General features: G+C 39.3%; 1 long non-coding RNA gene across 1 annotated transcript in view; it reads right to left on the reverse strand.

Moving 5' to 3' along the window:
• Positions 1 to 3,036: 3,036 nt before the first annotated feature.
• Positions 3,037 to 18,287, reverse strand: part of LOC129624192 (uncharacterized) — a 35,748-nt gene continuing 20,497 nt past the window's right edge. Inside the window, exon 3 of the long non-coding RNA XR_008700809.1 lies at positions 3,037 to 3,352. This is a non-coding gene — a long non-coding RNA (uncharacterized LOC129624192). The remainder of the gene's footprint in view (positions 3,353 to 18,287) is intronic.

Genomic DNA, 18,287 nt, shown 5'->3' on the forward strand with positions numbered 1-18,287 from the left:
TTCTCATGATGTACCCTGCAAGTTAAATAAGCAGAGTGGCAATATGCAGCCTGGACATATTCCTTTCCCGATTTGGAACCAGTCTGCTGTTCCATGTCCAGTTCTAACTGTTGTTTCTTGGCCTGCATACAGATTTCTCAAGAGGCAGGTCAGGTGGTCTGGTATTCCCATTTCTTTCAGAATTTTCCACAGTTTGTTGTGATCCACACAGTCATAGACTTTGGCATAGTCAATAAAGCAGATTATTCAGTTCAGTTCAGTTCAGTCGCTCAGTCATGTCCGACTCTTTGTGACCCCATGAACTGCAGCACGCCAGGCCTCCCTGTCCATCACCAACTCCCAGAGTTCACTCAGACTCACATCCATCAAGTCAGTGATGCCATCCAGCCATCTCATCCTCTGTCGTCCCCTTCTCCTCTTGCCCCCAATCCCTCCCAGCATCAGAGTCTTTTCCAATGAGTCAACTCTTCGCATGAGGTGGCCAAAGTACTGGCGTTTCAGCTTTAGCATCATTCCTTCCAAAGAAATCCCAGGGCTGATCTCCTTCAGAAAGGACTGGTTGGATCTCCTTGCAGTCCAAGGGACTTTCAAGAGTCTTCTCCAACACCACAGTTCAAAAGCATCAATTCTTCGGCGCTCAGCCTTCTTCAGAGTCCAACTCTCACATCCATACATGACCACAGGAAAAACCATAGCCTTGACTAGACGGACTTTTGTTGGCAAAGTAATGTCTCTGCTTTTCAATATGCTATCTTACCTTAAAGCAAATCCATTACCTTAGTAAAATATTTTAACACAACTCTTATTAATTGTGTGACTAACTTCAGTACAGTCAAAAATTGCAGAAACCTGGACCATTTTTTCCCTCAAAACCAGAGAAGGGCCATTTTTTTGAAGGACTTGTTGGACAATCACAACAGTTAAGTGCATAAGAGAACAATACAGCAAGAACCTCAAAAATAATGGAAACATTATATATCTAAATATATGCCTGTTTATAGCATCACCTTCTTAAATGATCGAGAACAAAAGAAGAACACAGAGCCAATTGTCTAACTTTTGATTTTAGAGGAGGACAACAGACTCAGCCTGAAGAGAAAAAAAGGAGGAAAGAAAAACAGTTTTCACAAAGCCGTTCTGGTACGAGCGGGAAAGCAGTATGGTTCCAGGACAGTCATGGGTTTGTGTGGGGCAGTCACGGTGTATGCTTGTTGTCTTCATGAAATCATTAAAAATGCACTTGCATTCTCGAAAGGTGTTCCCATTTGAAGGATGAATAAAAAGGAAAACAGAGAATTGAAGCAGAGTCTAGGAGAATGTGGTAAAGTGGAGTCTAAATGATATGGGTTATTTCACAGGCCAGAGTGTTTCATAATTTTGAAAGCCAGGAGTCAAAATCCTGAGTGAGGAATCCCAGTATCGTGGAGGATCCCAGCTGCTGAACCAGATTCAGATTCCATCCTCAGATACCTTGGAGAAGATGGTCCAACGGAGTTGGAGCCGAGTTACCCCAGATGCCCTGCAGATACAATACCCTGCATGGAGCGGGTAGGCATGAGCGAAGGAGGGTATGAGTACCATGGTAACACAGCTAGGGCTGTGAGACAGCTGAACCTTAGCAAGGATGCCGGTAATAACTAGTTGACTAATAGGCTGGCCAATGTAGAGGCCATTTGGGTTACAAATCCCTATATCAGAATTGAGGAGAGTCTAAAATGAAAGGAAAAGGACATTTCCTCACCTATCCCTGGAAACATAGCAATACTTAGTCATGCTTTTATTTTTGTTTCTATTACTTCTCTATTTTCTTCTCTTTTCTCGAAATCAATAGCTTAATCAAACTGTAAAGAAAGAATTGTCTTTTCCTCTTGGACTTGACATGGAAAATTTAGAATCAGAGGAAAAGAATACATTGTCTTTATTAAAGGTGCATCTTGCATGATCAAAAGTTTTTAGGACTTAAATCCTAAGGCCCATTGTTTACTATATTAGGGAATGAAGTTGTTGTTCAGTTGCTAAGTCATGTCTGACTCTTTGTGACCTCTTGGACTGTAGCAAGCCAGGCTCCTCTGTCCTTCACTACCTTGAAAATATATACTAATAAGTATAGGAAGATGGTGCTTTCTTGAGCATTAATCAAGTTAGAGGTGAAAAACTTCAGGAGATGATCTTTTATGTTACTGAGATATATAGACTTTTATTAAAGAGAGGGAAAAAAGGTGGATAGGAAAAAAAAATTGAACCTTTCAAAAACAGAACAGTGAAAAAAACCATGTTAAAATAACTTAAACAAAGCTTCTCCCAACATATGAGTAATAGAGTCTTGCCTGATAAAAAGGAACAAATGAAAGACACCTAATCCTGTTAATCTTGTTCCATCAGTGGAGAAGGAGCTGGATAAGAGGAAGCAGTTTTGGGGAAGCACTGAGCATAATGGAGGAGCTCTGGGCGACAAGCTGAATGGTGATCCGATCAAATTACTTAAACTAAAAACCATGAAAAGAATTTCACACTTTGTCTGGCTAAGAAAACAGTTTTATCAAGTGCACAATCTTAAATGCAATGAGATTTCTTTTTACCATTCTCTTTTCTCTGTCTTGCTTCAGTGGATATGCTACATGGAAAAAGGAAAGGCATTGTTGATGACATTTCACTAAGTGGGAGAAGAACAATTCATGGCATTTAGGTGTTGAGTGCTGAGTCTGGGAAGGTATTGAAAAATCTGAACTTTTCAGTAGGTTGGTATATGGAAAAAAACATGTATTTCCACTCACTTTCTTACAATGGCTTTAATCTTCTTTCATTCACTTCTCCCTTCTCTACTCCCCTCTCCCCTCCTTTTCCTTTTTTCTTTTTTTTTTTTTTGAGTGTTAAAGTCAGAAATCTGGAAATTGATATTCATAAGTGAACTCAGGCATTCTAGAAATTCCTTGAAGCTGTATGCAAAATCTGTATTTGCCTGTGTGCAATGTTTTCCCCAGGGACAGGGAAAATAATATTTTTCATATATTTAAAGTTTTATTTTTTTCTGATTAATAAATACGAACAGAATTGGGCTGTGTTGCCTTTTGCTTCCCTTTGCTGGGAAGGCCTTTCCTTTTCATGCCCTTCTGCTTCCCTGGGGCAAATTTCTTCATCCACCTGTGAATGAAATGACCAGAATATACAAATATTCACAGAAAACCAAGAGGGAAGTTGAAGATAAGGGGGAAAATATATATCCAAGTTAGCAGATCTGGTCTGTGCATCCAGCATAGTGTCTGAACTTGGCCTTCAAAGGCAACTCTCTCTTCGTCCTCTGTGGAGACACACAGCTATGATGTTGAGACCAGGATGAGGTCTTATACCACCTCTGAGAAGGAAGCATTCAAGAGGAATAAGTTAGAACCTGGCTTAACTCATGGTCAGTGGGTAAAGAACCTGCCTGCAATGCAGGAGACACAGGTTTGATCCCTGGGTGAGGCAGATCCCCTGGAGGAAGAAATGGCAACCCACTCCAGTATTCTTGCCTGGGAAACCCCATGGACAGAGGAGCCTGGGGGGCTACAGTCCAAAGGCTCACATAGAGTTGGACACGACTAAGCAACTCAGCACACACACAAGGTTAGGACCATGAGGATGGCAAAATGCATCTGGTTCACTGGATATTCCTTCCTGAGAATGTGCAGCTGAAATCTTCATGGCCGGATATTTCAATGAGCTGGACTCGAGCAGTGTTGTTAGACCCACCATCTTGACAAATCCAGATGTTAATAAAGAATTTGTTGTTGCTGTTCAGTTGCTAAGTCTTGTCCAACTCTTTGTGACCCTATGGACTGCAGCAAGCCAGGCTTTCCTGTCCTTCACTATCTCCCCAAGTTTGCTCAAATTCATGTCCATTGAGTCAGTGATGCCATCCAACCATCTCATCCTCTGCCACCTCCTTCTCCTCCTGCCCTCAGTCTTTCCCAGCATCAGGGTCTTTATCAGTGAGTCAGTTCTTTGCAATCACGTGGCCAAAATATCGGAGCTTTAGCTTCAACAGTCCTTCCAAAGAATATTCAGGGTTGATTTCCTTTAGGATTGACTTCCAGTAAAGAATGCTAACTCTCAAAAGATGAGCACCACCAAGCAAAAACCTCACAAACAAAAACAAACAAAAAAAAACCCTGCTTTTGGTTAAGTCTTCCCAGTTGTCTTGAAAAGAAAATGAGAACATTCATTGAGAAAGCATAAAATAACAACAATTCTCTCCAGATTAAAAAGCTGAAACATATTTTCTAGTAATGATATATTCTTCTCCAGCTCCCCACCCAACCACCAACCTCAACCAGGGAAAGACTTAAAAGACCAAGTTTTTCTTCTTTTTATAAAATTAGTCATCTTGTGCAAATAATCCTGAAAATGGAAAGCTTTTTTCTAACATATAAAAGTTATACATGAGTTTTATCTATTTTCCACTTATTACTACCTGTGTTCTTTTCATTATCCTTTAGTTTAATATTTTTGTATTTTTATTGACATTTCCTATTTGAGTCATGGAGATGTCAATAAAAATACACAAATATTAAACTAAAGGATAATGAAAAGAACACAGGTAATAGTCATCGGAGAAGGCAATGGCACCCCACTCCAGTACTCTTGCCTGGAAAATCCCATGGATGGAGGAGCCTGGTAGGCTGCAGTCCATGGGGTCCCTGAGAGTCAGACACGACTGAGCGACTTCACTTTCACTTTTCACTTTCATGCAATGGAGAAGGAAATGGCAACCCACTCCAGTGTTCTTGCCTGGAGAATCGGGAGCCTGGCGGGCTGCCGTCTATGGGGTTGCACAGAGTCGGACACGACTGAAGTGACTTAGCAATAGCAATTTGAGTCATAGATTATTTAGAAAAGCATTGCTTGATTTCTAATGTATTTTTTTGTTGTTATTGATTCCTAGCTTAATTTCACTACTGTCCAAATATATTTTGTGTGAGATTTCCATTTTTTAAACTTTGTTGAGATTAGCTTTATGGCCTTGCATATGTTTAATTTTAGTGTATCTTTCACTTGCGCCTGAAAATTATGTGCAGAATGATCTGGCTGTGTGCAGTGTTCCATGGAGGTCAACTGGATTAATCGTGTTGTTTAAATATTCTATATCCTTATGGATTTTTTTTTGCTTGGCTTGCTAGCAGTTACTTAGAGAAGTATGTTAAAATATTCCACTAGGATAATGGATTTCTATATTTTTCCTTTTATTTCTTTCAACCACTACTTTAAATATTTTAAACTCATGTAATTAATAAGCCAGGCATTTAGAAACTTTATACTTTCTTGCTTGATCAACACACTATTGTTTTTTCCTCTTTATTTTTAGTAATGTTCTTTGCCTTAAAATTTAATTTGATGTTACCACAGCTCTATTAGCTTTCTTTCACTTAATGTTTGCATGGCATGTATTTTTTTTATCCTTTTACTTTAAAATTTCTGTGTCTTTAAATTTAAGGCCTGATTTTTTGTGTGGAGTGCATTTCAAAAGTTTGTTTTGTATGTAGTGTGGTGACCTTTTAATACTTTTAGAATTTAATGTGGTTCCTGATATGTTTGGATTGAAATTTACAATTTTAGTATTTACTCTTTGTTTTTCTCACTTTTCTATTAATATTTATTCCTGTTTTTGCATTTTTTTAGTTAATCAAAATTTCTTTATTTTAATTTTTTTCCTATTAGCTGCATACTCTGTGAGTACTTTTTAGTATTTACCCTGGAGTTGACAATAATAATCTTGATTGTAATTTTATCATAAATATCTAATATAGATTAATAGATCTGCCACTTCCAAAATAATGAAAGAAACTTAGGACAGTTTAAATCTATTTAACCTCTCTATTTGTTGTTATTTGTCATATATTTTATTTATAAAAATTTAAACCCCATATTATTTTTGCTAGTTTATATTATCAACATTCCAATTTTCTCACATATTTAACCTTTGATTTACTGTTGATATTTATTTTTTCCTTCATTTTTATGCTTCACTCTGAGGTCATATTACTGTGCATGGAAATTTATTTAAGTATATTTTTCAAGGTGATTTGCTGTGGATGAATTTCCTCAGTTTTGTCTACAAGTATCTTTATTGAGACTTTATTTTTGATATTTTCAGTCATATGAGTCAAAGTAGGCATTTTTCTGAACTTCATGAATAATATATTTTATAATAAATTATTCTATTTTCTCTCGAATTACACTCCCATCTTCTTTCTAGTGAAGAGCACAGATTTCAGCATTATTTGTCTTCCTTGAAGATAATGTCTTTTTTTTCTGCTCTTCATATTTCTGTTGTTACCATATGATTCTGCTTCTCCTTCAGTGTTTAATTATCAGTTCTATCTGAGTTGCTATTCTGTCGACCTATTAAGTTTGTATTTTGTCTTTTATATTTTATAAAGCCAAACAGCGCTGAAATTTTTCTTTCCATAGCAACGTCTTTTCAGTACTTTATAAGTTTTCTTTGAAAGTTATGTACTGAGTTTCTCAATATTTTGTTTTCTTATTTTGATCATATTTTGAATGAGAGTCTGGTTTAAAAAAATTAATAACTGGGAGTGTACTTCCTCAGACTAAATGATAATTAGATTTGCCTGGCAGTCCAAGCCACCCTGGATTACAGAAGTTTGGGTCTTGTGATTACTCAGGAAATTTATGGGGTTTGTAATCACTGAAGTTTCTTTCTAGCTTGTTTCCTGGAGAAGGTGGTTTCCACCTCTTCTGGGAACTGAAGCAAGTTCCTTCCTGTGCTGGCTCTGGTGTCCCACTTAAAGAAACAGTAGGGTCATTAGTGCAAAGAGTGATGGTGTTGGAGCAGGAGTAACCCCTTAATTTAACCATCACTTCATTGGACGTGACCCACTTCATGTAGCTCCATCGTGTTGGTTTTGGGGATTTTTTTCAAGGTTTTGCTCAGAAAATCTTTTTTCCTATTCTTTGTTTTTTCTTTTCCTCTTTTTCTGACGTCATTTCTGTGGACTGCATGGAGTTTGCAGATTCTTCAGTTGACTTGAATTTCACTTTCATCCTATCTCCATTCGCTTTACGCCTTTCAAAAACTATTTACATTGAGGTCTGCTGTTAGAAGTGTTCTGTTTCAACATTCTCATCAATTTACTTTTGTACTCATATTTTATACAATTTTTGTTTTTGTCTCTGAATTTTTATTTTTTTTTTTTTTTGGTTAGGAAAACAGGAGGCAGTCTTTTCCAGCAGCTCTCTTGAATGAGCTAATAGGGTCATTTCTTTTTAAATAAACCTTTGCTCTGTATTCCATGAAGGCACAGCTGTATGAAAACACTAACTTGGCAAGTTTGTAATTAAGTTTTAATTTAAAACTCATTTGTTATGTAACAAAATACAGTTTAATTGCAAATGATGTAGAAATATTCTCACCAGAGAGTCCTAAGTCATGATATCACAGTCTGTCCAGCTTCACACACTTGAAGAAACAAGTGTCTCATCAAAATCTCTAAATTTGAGAGAAAGAGAGAGGGAGAGAGGAGAACATGTGAGCCCAATGGTGACTTCTTCTAGGCAGATCATCTGTCATTGCTTATATATTCAGAAAAATTGTTTAAATGCATATAATTCCAATTGTGTTTTCTGTTATAATTAATTGCAATTTAAAATGCTGTTTATTTGAGAGAATGAAATTTTGTGTTGTACTGAGACCAGCTGAATAATAACCAAAGGCAGAAGTCCCATTGGAAGGGGAATATTGCAGCTCAAAGGTCCCAACTAACAGTCCATCTTTATGAAACTCCTAAGAGGAGAAGTCATAAGATTTCCTGTCTGACAGTCATGGCCTCATCTTTTCCTACAGCATCTAAATGGGATGGTTTGAGGAACCACACTCACGACCACAATCAGTGGGAGGTCCTGTTTTCCTCCCTTCTTCGGGTCACCATCCTATAGTATACTTAGGGTCAGGAAACTTGCCTCACCTGCTCTCACTGTGCTTTTCCCCTCACCATTGTTGTTGTTCAGTCACTAAGTCATGTCCAGCTCTTTGTGACCCCGTGGACTGCAGCACACCAGGCTCCTCTGTCCTGCACTCTTCCAAGAGTTGGAGCAAATTCATGTCCATTGAATCAGTGGTGCTATCTAACCATCTCATCATCTGCCCATCTCTGCCTGAAATGCTCCTTTACCATTTCCAATTTTCTGGAAGAAATCTCCAGTCTTTTACATTCTATTGTTTCCCTCTATTTCTTTGAATTTTTCATTTAGGAAGGCTTTCTTATCTTTCCTTGCTGTTCTCTGGATCTCTGCATTCAGTTGGATATATCTTTCCCTTTCTTTCTTGCCTTTCGCTTCTCTTCTTTCCTCAGTTATTTGTAAAGGCTCCTCAGACAACCATTTTTGCCTTCTTGCGTTTCTTTTTCTTTGGGATGATTTTGGTCACTGCCTCCTGAACGGTGTTACAAAGTTCCATCCATAATTCTTCAGGCACTCTATCTACCAGATCTAACCAAGATACATGATTGTTAATTTTTCAGTCATTGTTTTAAGTGATCTGTTACGGGGGCACAAATAACTGCTTTTACTATGCAAAGAAGACTATATGATAAAAGATATGTATCCATAGTTGGTTTTGTTTAAAGCTCTCCATTCTAGACTACACCCAGCAGGAAGGACCTTCACTTCTCCCTGGAAGAGGCTGATCAATACATCACCTTCAATGATCAAGTCTTTGCCTTTGGAATGTGTCTCCTCTCTTGGAAGCCTGACAATCCTTCATTTCCTCCCATCCCTCCCCTCCCCTCCCCTCCCCTCCCCTCTGCTCTTCATTGCATCCTCTTCCCTTCTGCCTCTCCCCTCCCCTCCTCTCTCTTCCTCTTTTCTTTCCATTTTCTTTCTTATAAAAAAATTCTTTCATTCTTCTCAATAGTATGTTTTCCTTCCTATTACAGACATCCCTGATTTTGAACAAAAGAAAAATTTTATTCTTTTAATTATTTTCAGATACATAAAAGAAAGGGACAGCAGTTGATATCATCTCCAAGAAAGCATGATTTATGGGTTCAAACTATCCCAGTGACCATTGGAATCCATAATGCTTCAGATGTAAGCATTCATCTATCGATTGCCTGTAGATCACACAAGTGTCTTTTTCTGTCATCATGTCATAAAGGAGGTGATGAAAAAATTCCTCTAAAAACCTTGAGTCAACCTGGGAACTGAGTTAGGAGCCCTTATTGTTTGTAGCTTTGATTGTAGTTATTATTGGTATCACATATGATGAGTCACATTTGAGATAATTTCAGTTACACTTTTAAACTCGAGTAAATAACACTTTCCTTTCTTAATTTACAATGATCACTCAAAAATATACAAGCAACTCCTACAGCTCAATTCCAGAAAAATAAATGATCCAATGAAAAAATGGGCCAAAGAACTAAATAGACATTTCTCCAAAGAAGACATACAGATGGCTAACAAATACATGAAAAGATGCTCAACATCACTCATTATCAGAGAAATGCAAATCAAAACCACTATGAGGTACCATTTCACGCCAGTCAGAATGGCTGCTATCCAAAAGTCTACAAGCAATAAATGCTGGAGAGGGTGTGGAGACAAGGGAACCCTCTTACACTGTTGGTGGGAATGCAAACTAGTATGGCCACTATGGAGAACAGTGTGGAGATTCCTTAAAAAACTGGAAATAGAACTGCCTTATGATCCAGCAATCCCACTGCTGGGCATACACACTGAGGAAACCAGAAGGGAAAGAGACACGTGTACCCCAATGTTCATCGCAGCACTGTTTATAATAGCCAGGACATGGAAGCAACCTAGATATCCATCAGCAGATGAATGGATAAGAAAGCTATGGTATATGTACACAATGGAATATTACTCAGCCGTTAAAAAGAATACATTTGAATCAGTTCTAATGAGGTGGATGAAACTGGAGCCTATTATACAGAGTGAAGCCAGAAAGAAAAACACCAATACAGTATACTAACGCATATATATGGAATTTAGAAAGATGGTAACAGTAACCCTGTATACGAGACAGCAAAAGAGACACTGATGTATAGAACAGTCTTTTGGACTCTGTGGGAGAGGGAGAGGGTGGGATGATTCGGGAGAATGGCTTTGAAATATGTATAATTTCATATATGAAACGAGTCACCAGTCCAGTTTCGATGCACGATACTGGATGCTTGGGGCTGGTGCACTGGGATGACCCAGAGGGATGGTATGGGGAGGGAGGAGGGAGGAGGGTTCAGGATGGAGAACACATGTACGCCTGTGGCAGATTCATTTTGATATATGGCAGAACCAATACAATATTGTAAAGTTTAAAAATAAAATTAAAAAAAAATTTACATTGATCAGAATGCTATAGGCTCTTAGGTGAAATAAGTAAAATCATGACTTTAGGTGGCATACTTAAAATTTTATCTTACGGTAGCTCATTGAACTACTCAGCTTTGGTAATGAATTGGGTGGCTATAGTCTTGGTGGAGTGAAACTAACCAGTCATTGCCAACCTCACCCCAAACTATGGGAACCCCTTCAACTCATGAGCTCATTACATACTCTGTGTCCTTGAATGTTGTGCTGTGCTGTGCTAAGTTGCTTTAGTCTTGTCCAACTCTTGTGATCATATAGACTGTACCCCGTCAGGCTCCTCTGTCCCTGGGATTCTCCAGGCAAGAGTACTGGAGTGGGTTGCCATAGCCTCTTTCAGGGGATCTTCCCAACCCAGGGATCGAACCTGTGTCTTTTACGTCTCCTGCATTTGCAGACAGGTTCTTTACCACCGGTGTTACCTAGGAAGCCCTTCTTGAAAGTTACCCATCCTGAGATACTAGTGTGATGAACCAAAGGAGAATATTGATACCTCTTCACCCCAGGAATCAACAGCAGTGATTCTCCTAATACTTTTACAACTGTTAATCTGGTCCCTTTTTCTTTTACAGAAAAACAAAGTCTTAGGAATGAAAATGGGATATCTCAGCGGAGCTGTCTCTTATTGCCCCCTAATCATTTGTCCATTCTAATTCTTTTGTGCTTTGCTCAATATCCAGTGATGTCTTGCTTCTTCTGCTAAATGCTTTTTTTTTTTTCTTTTCAATTTTGCTTTTTTACTGCTGTTGTGTCCATAGCTTTGAGAAACAAAGCTTGCACAGGATTGCCAAATAAAAATAAACTCTCCTTTATTCCTGAAGGTGCTGTAGATTCCTAATGATTATTGAGCCCACTCTGTAGAGTGGCAATATCAGGGAATTCAAGGGTAGGATTTTTGTCTTGGCCCAAGGCCCTTATCACTGGTGAAAATAATAACGTAAATTCTGTGAAGATTGTCCCTTTGAAATCATTACATTGGATTGTCTCCTTTGCTCATAAATTATTTACACAGTCCTAAATGTTATGTAGAAATCCACGGAATTACACTTTTGTTCTCACCCTTATGTAAGTCTTTGTGCAAGTCAGCCATAGGATGTGCATAAATATCCCAGATGCATCCCAGGTGCCATTCTTTTTTTGTCTTCTGCTCCCACTGTGTAGGTTGGCAGTCACATGTGCCATCTTATGAGAAGAAACGTGTGTCACAAGACTTACACATGCAGGCTTTGTGGTGACTGGTTTCATCCATTCTGCAAGCAATTTAGCCCAGTCACTGCTGATATTCTTTGCTCCTTGGAAAAAAAGCTATGACAAACATAGACGAGTATTAAAAAGCACAGACATCACTTTGCCAACCAAAGTCCATTTAGTCAGAGCTATGGTTTTTCCAGTAGTCATGTACAGATGTCAGAGTTGGACCATAAAGAAGGTTGAGCACCAAAGAATTGATGCTTTTTAACTGTGGTGTTGGAGAAGACTCTTGAGAGTCCCTTGGACAGCAAGGAGATACAACCAGTCCAGCCTAAAGGAGATCAGTCCTGGGCGTTCATTGGAAGGAATGATGCTGAGGCTGAAACTCCACTACTTCAGCCACCTGATGAGAAGAGCTGACTCATTGGAAAAGACCCTGCTGCTGGGAAAGAGAGAGGGCAGGAGGAGAAGGGGGCAACAGAGGATGAGATGGTTGGATGGCATCACCGACTCAGTGGACATGAATCTGAGCAAACTCCAGGAGATAGTGAAGGACAGGGAAGCCTGGCATGCAGTCCATGGGGTTGCAAAGAGTTGGACACAACTTAGCGACTGAACAACAACTGGAAAGTCAAAGCCTAAATATCTTTTTGGCTGGAATTTTTACATTTTTGGCCTGACTATTACGTTGTTTCATCGAGAATGAATAAGAGGCAACTCCCAATGCTGGCTGTATCAGATTTCATTCTTAAGTGAAAGAGATAAAGGCTGGGAGAGGCACAGAGAGAGAACTTTAAGGGGTTGGCTCACATGGTTGTGGGTTCTGGCCTGTGTTAAATCTGTGGGGCAGGCCTGCAGGCTGGAAATTCAAAGAGCTGACACTACAAATCAACCCAGAATTCCTCAGAGCAGCAGACTGGGAACTCAGGCACGGTTCTGTGTTGCAGTCTTGAGAAGCTTTCCTTCTGTATTCCCCAAACCACAGTCTTTTTCTGAAGGTCTTTAACCAATTGGGCAGGCCACCCACATTGTAGAGGGTAATCCATTTTATGCATATGATTTAAATGCTAATCAAATCCAAAAAATGTCATCATCTAAATGGGGCTTTGACCAAACAACTGGGCACCATAGCCTAAGCCAAGTTGACTCATAAGATTACTCATCACTCTGGCCTTTAGATAGGGCTTTGTTCAAACCACCGTGAGATCTGATCAATCTTTAAAATCTTTGTTGAGAGTGTGTCACAGGCTTTCTAGAATTCCAATTTGAATTTTAAAACTCCCTCTGTTAATTCTCCTTCCTAAAGTTTAATTTTAATTTTTATTTTTTTTAAGCATTTCCCACCATTTAGTCTTGTTATCAAAAATAGTTCAACTCTTCTTGCAAAACAACAAGAAGAATTTAATTTTTAAATCCACTAGTCCTTGCACATGACTGAGCGACTGAACTGAACTGGACTGAGTCCTTGCACTCCCTTTAGCAGAAGTGGGACAACAATTAAATATCTTATCCAATTCCTATTAACGTAATATGCTTGTTCAGGCAACTTGTAAAATAATGGCCTAACAAAAGGTTTCTGTTAATACATGTCGTGAGGTATGAGTGACACTATGTGACTCTCAATTTGGTTTTAAACTCAGATTTAGGGGTTTTTTTTTTTTTTTTAATGGTTTTATTGAGTTGTATTCTTATGCCCTACAAATTGTCCATTTAAAATGAAAAATTCATGGCTTTTAGTGAAACCATGAAGTTGGACAGTTATCACCACAATCAATTTTATACATTTCACCCCCCTCTCCCCTGAAAGAATCCCTGTACCCATGAACAGTCACTGAGTTTTTCTCTCAATGACCACTCCCACCCCCACCAGCCTTAGGCACCACTAATCTACTTTCTGTCTCTGTGGATTTGCCTATTTTGGACATTTCATTACCCATGGGATCATATAATATGTGGCTCTCTGTGACTTGTCAGATTTAAATTTTCAGCTTTGTATCCCAGATGATGTTAGTGATAAAAAATCTGCCTGCCAACGCAGGAGACTTAGGAAGGTTCGATCCCTGGGTTGGGAAGATCCCTTGGAGGAGGGCATGGCAACCCACTCCAGTATTCTTGCCTGGAGAATCCCATGGGCAGAGGAGCCTGGCGGGCTACGGTCCATGGGGTTGCAGAAGGTCAGACAGAACGTAAGCGACTTAGCACGCATAAGGTATACATCATTCTAGTATCCTAAAGTCTTTGTTCATTGATTCACTCAGCCACTCATTTTTGAGCTTCTGAATTGTTGTAGGATCTATGCCTGGTGTCCGAAACCCATGCTGAAGTGACAAAGCTACCCTTACTAAACTTACAATTTCCTGGGGAGGGTAGACATTAGCCACATATTCAGACAAGGAAATGCAACCCTATGTCACTGCTTTGGTGCTCAAAGTGGAAGGCATGCTGCTTTCCAAATTTCTAGACACAGGGAAGAACGGAACATATTCCGGCTGTCAGTGGGTCAGGGCTGTCTCTCTTACTTTGTATTTTTACAAAGTTTTACAATGTTACTAGCTGGTACAGGAAAACAACAATTTTTCCTCTTTAGCATTCTAAAGGCAATGGCACCCTGCTCCAGTACTCTTGCCTGGAAAATCCCATGGGCAGAGGAGCCTGGTGGGCTGCGGTCCGTGGGGTCGCTAAGAGTCGGACACAACTGAGCAACTTCACTTTCACTTTTCACTTTCATGCATTGGAGAAGGAAATGGCAACCCACTCCAGTGTTCTTGCCTGGAGAATCCCAGGGACGGGGGAGCCTGGTGGGCTGCCGACTATGGGGTCGCACAGAGTCAGACACGACTGAAGTGATGTAGCAGTAGCAGTAGCAGTCAAAGTTTCAGTCAAATATGTTGGCATTCCTCCCCCGACTGACTGATTCTAAAGATCTCATTTTCATGCCTGGAGAACAGAGCAGAAGGTGGAAGGTTGGAGGGCAGGAGATGCCTTTTATCATCTATCCAGAAGGGAGGATCCAAACTCAGTTATGGAGAAGAAAGTCAGAGTCACCTCATGGTGTGCCATTCCCTTGTGTGAGCACAGATTCGGCTTCCGTGGTCAGCGGCAGAGCACCGCTGTGGACAGCTTTGGCACCATCTGATCTTTCTTGATTCAGAGGAAGGAGGACCAGCAAGGTCTTCCTCAGGACCTTAGTTGTATGGAAGGCATCTGAGCTGCCCCACTGCTCTGGGCTTGGACCAATTCCTTTTTAAATTTTTAATGTAGTATATGAAACAACAAGGTAGTATATGAACATATATATTATTTACAAACATTAATAATAGATTATATACCTTTCAGCTCTTGACCAACTTAAGCCCTAAAACAGTAAAAAATGACATTGTATCTGCCTAAGTTTTCATCCCTGATCACATCTTTCTGCCTTTCCCCAGAGGTAACCACACCGCTGAATTTTGTCTTATCCATCTTTTGCTGCATGTATCACTACATATGGTTTCCCCAAAAACCTCGCTGAGCACGCAGCTTCTGTGTGAGTTTCCTGCGCTCGCTTTATTCCCTCAGGACTTGTCACTTTCCCACTCAGAGGACTCTAAGAGAACAGAAGCTGAGTCTTAAAGAGGAGTCTGTGCGGTTTAGGGAAGGGAATTTTGAGAGCCTGATCAGCATTCTATGTGGACATAGAATGTTGCAAAAGTTGAAAAAGCACAGATGAGGGCCAAGAGAACCTGAACGTCAATATTTCAGAGAGTGGGTTAGTAAGACAATGATCAGCATGATGGAGTGTTGGAAAATGGTGAAGCTCTGCAATGAGGCAAGCCTGAGTTTGAATCTCAGCTTACTTTTTCCATTAGGAGCTGGGTGTCCCCGAGGAGTGAACTGACCTCTCTCAACCTCGATTTCTTCAGTGGGAAAGAGGGTATGCTTCTCTCCTGAAAGTTGTGAAGACCTGGCATTTAGTAAGCCTTCAATAAAATATTAGCTTATTTTCCTCTGTGTAATGCCTTCTTAAGCCCCAAATTCCAACCATTGCTTCTCTCTGTTTCCCATTTGGTTTTGGAGTATATTATGATCTTTGTCTTAAATTTGTCATCTTTGCACTGCCAGACCAAAGTATGATGATTTTATCCAATTCATTATTTTTTTAGCCCCATTTCCTGCCAAATCTTACATTGTTAAGTTACTCTGTCATTTTGCCTCTTAGCTCTGTTAGTCTTTTCAGCATTTTTGCTGTTTCTCAAAAATGAAATTTAGTTTTCTCTTATGCCATAAGCAAGTGACAACATTAACATTTAACACCTGTGATATACAGCATCAGGAAGAAGGAAAGTGTCAATATCAGATTGATCCTGCTGGAACCGAGGGCCTATGAGGGACGTGATCACATGTCTCCCATCTAAGGGCGGCTGTGAACTTGACCTTTGGAAACATTTGGCTATATTTCACTGTGGTGTGTCACAGAGAACTTGGGTTTAGCTCTGTGGTTTTTGAGCCTCTCGTGCGGACCTGCAAGAAGTCAGCTAATATACAGACCTGGTAGGTGACGGAACCATGTGAGTATTTCAGATTCAGAGGAGGATGTGGAACTGACACAAAGCATGATTATTATTTCCTGCAACAAGAGCTGCATTAGCAAGAGAGAGGTGATAATGCGGTGACAAGTCAGAAAAATGTTGGCAAGATCTTGGAGAATAAAGTTCTCCTTAATATATTTTCTTGTATGTAGCTGTGCTTGTATCAGCAAATTCTTTTAAAAAAAAACCAAAAACCCCAAAACTGAGGATGACAAATTTTGTAGGTCAAATATCAATATTGATCAAAATGTTAGAATGTGCAATACTCTTCCAGGACATATGTTATTGATTTATTTTATTGAGTTTCTACAGGTCTATTAGGGTTATTCCTTGGTGGGTGTTTTACATCTGAAAGCACAATTAAAATCCATTTATAATATCTGCTCAAATAAAACATCTGCAGATAACAGCCACAGAAGTTCCCCTCCCAAGCCAGCTTTTGATAAAGGACACATAACTTTGTATGTACACATGTGCAACTTGTCTTACTGAGGCACCTGGGAGATGTTTGTAAATCAGTTGCCAAATGTAGGGGGTGGGAGGCAGGAGGGTGGGCTTTCCAATAAAGGTCAGATGACATGGTTTTGGAAGCCTTAGGGATTTTTTAAAGCAGGTCTGTAAGAGAGGAGGTTTCTTACTGTTGGTGGCCCCAGGGCTTCTTGGAGATTATAAGACACAGAGGGAAGGGACTCTTACATAAACTCCTTTGTTTTTTGTTCAACTGATAAATTATTTTTAACATTTCCATACATTGTGAATGAGCACATATGACTACAATGTATAAAGTAGATAACTAATGAGAACCTACTGTGCAGCACAGGGAGCTCTACTTGATGCTCTGTGGTGACCTAAATGGGAAGGAAATCCAAAAAAAGAGAGGATATATGTACGTGTTTAGCGGATTCACTTTGCTGTACAGCAGAAACCAACACAACATTGGAAAGCAACTATACTCCAATAAAAATAATTTTCAAAAAGAAAAATTGATAAATCACTTTTTTCTAAAGAAAATCTGTTGCTTGGAGAATAAATGCACCCTAGATTGCAAAAACCTGAACACACAGGGAGCATATGAAATTAAATATTCAAGTTAGCCATTAATGTATGGCCACATTCAAGATGCTTGAGGCTGAAGTAAGGTGTTTATTTATCATACATGTCTCATAGATGTGCCTCCTGTGATGTGAAGTATTAATTTTTTGTCTGGGCCCCAAGCTGTGTGCTTCCTTTATGATGACCACTATATTAATGAATGCCCTTTGAGTATGGAATTGTTCAACAAGTTCATAGGAAGTTAAGAAGTTTGGGAAAACGAGAATTAAATCAATAAAAGAGAAAGACAAAACAAGTATCTACAAAAGGCTCGGCAAGGATGGAACATTTACTCCTCTGACAAATGACAAAGTAGGTGATCGATGCTCAAGCACTGATGCAATTTTTCTTCTTTATTCTCTGTCAATATTAGTGTAAGAGACACAGCTGAAGACCAGAAGTTAGATGAACTAAGCTTTAGAACAAGCCCTGCTCCCAATGTCTTAGTGTCCTTATGCTCTTCTGTCATATGAAAGTTGAAATACACGGTTTAACATTTTTTATTATGAAAACAGTATCTTAAACATAACCGAAAGTTTACATATTCCCAGACTGGTAAATGAACTTAACGTGAAATAAATTATTCTGTGTCCATCGTCCTGTTGATCGATTAGACAGTGAACCACATCCAAAGCATGAACAAAGCCACAGCTCCTATAGGCGCAGGTAGTGAGCAAGAAAATCGTGGCTCAGGTCACAGCCCCTGACTTAATGATCATAAACCTGTCCAGCGTGTTCACAGTTGATTTCTGGCTATAGAGTTCAAATTCTAGACTCTATGATCAAAAACAAGAGTCCTAGAATTTCTCAAGGTAGTCAGAAGAAGGGGAACAACAACAAAAAACAGCCAAATGATCATTAGTTTCCAATTTATTTGACATGAAAATTCTAAAGATTATGTGCATGGTGAATTATAATAGGAAATTAAAAATATAACTAACAGTACTGATGAAATTAAGTAACAGTTGATTCAGATCATCTTCTTTCTGAGGTTTTGGAGTTTTTGTTGTATTTTTGAATACTTAGAATCCACAACTTATAGTCTTGGAGTTTCTT

Source organism: Bubalus kerabau, chromosome 12, assembly GCF_029407905.1.
Source record: "Bubalus kerabau isolate K-KA32 ecotype Philippines breed swamp buffalo chromosome 12, PCC_UOA_SB_1v2, whole genome shotgun sequence".
NCBI lineage: Eukaryota > Metazoa > Chordata > Mammalia > Artiodactyla > Bovidae > Bubalus > Bubalus kerabau.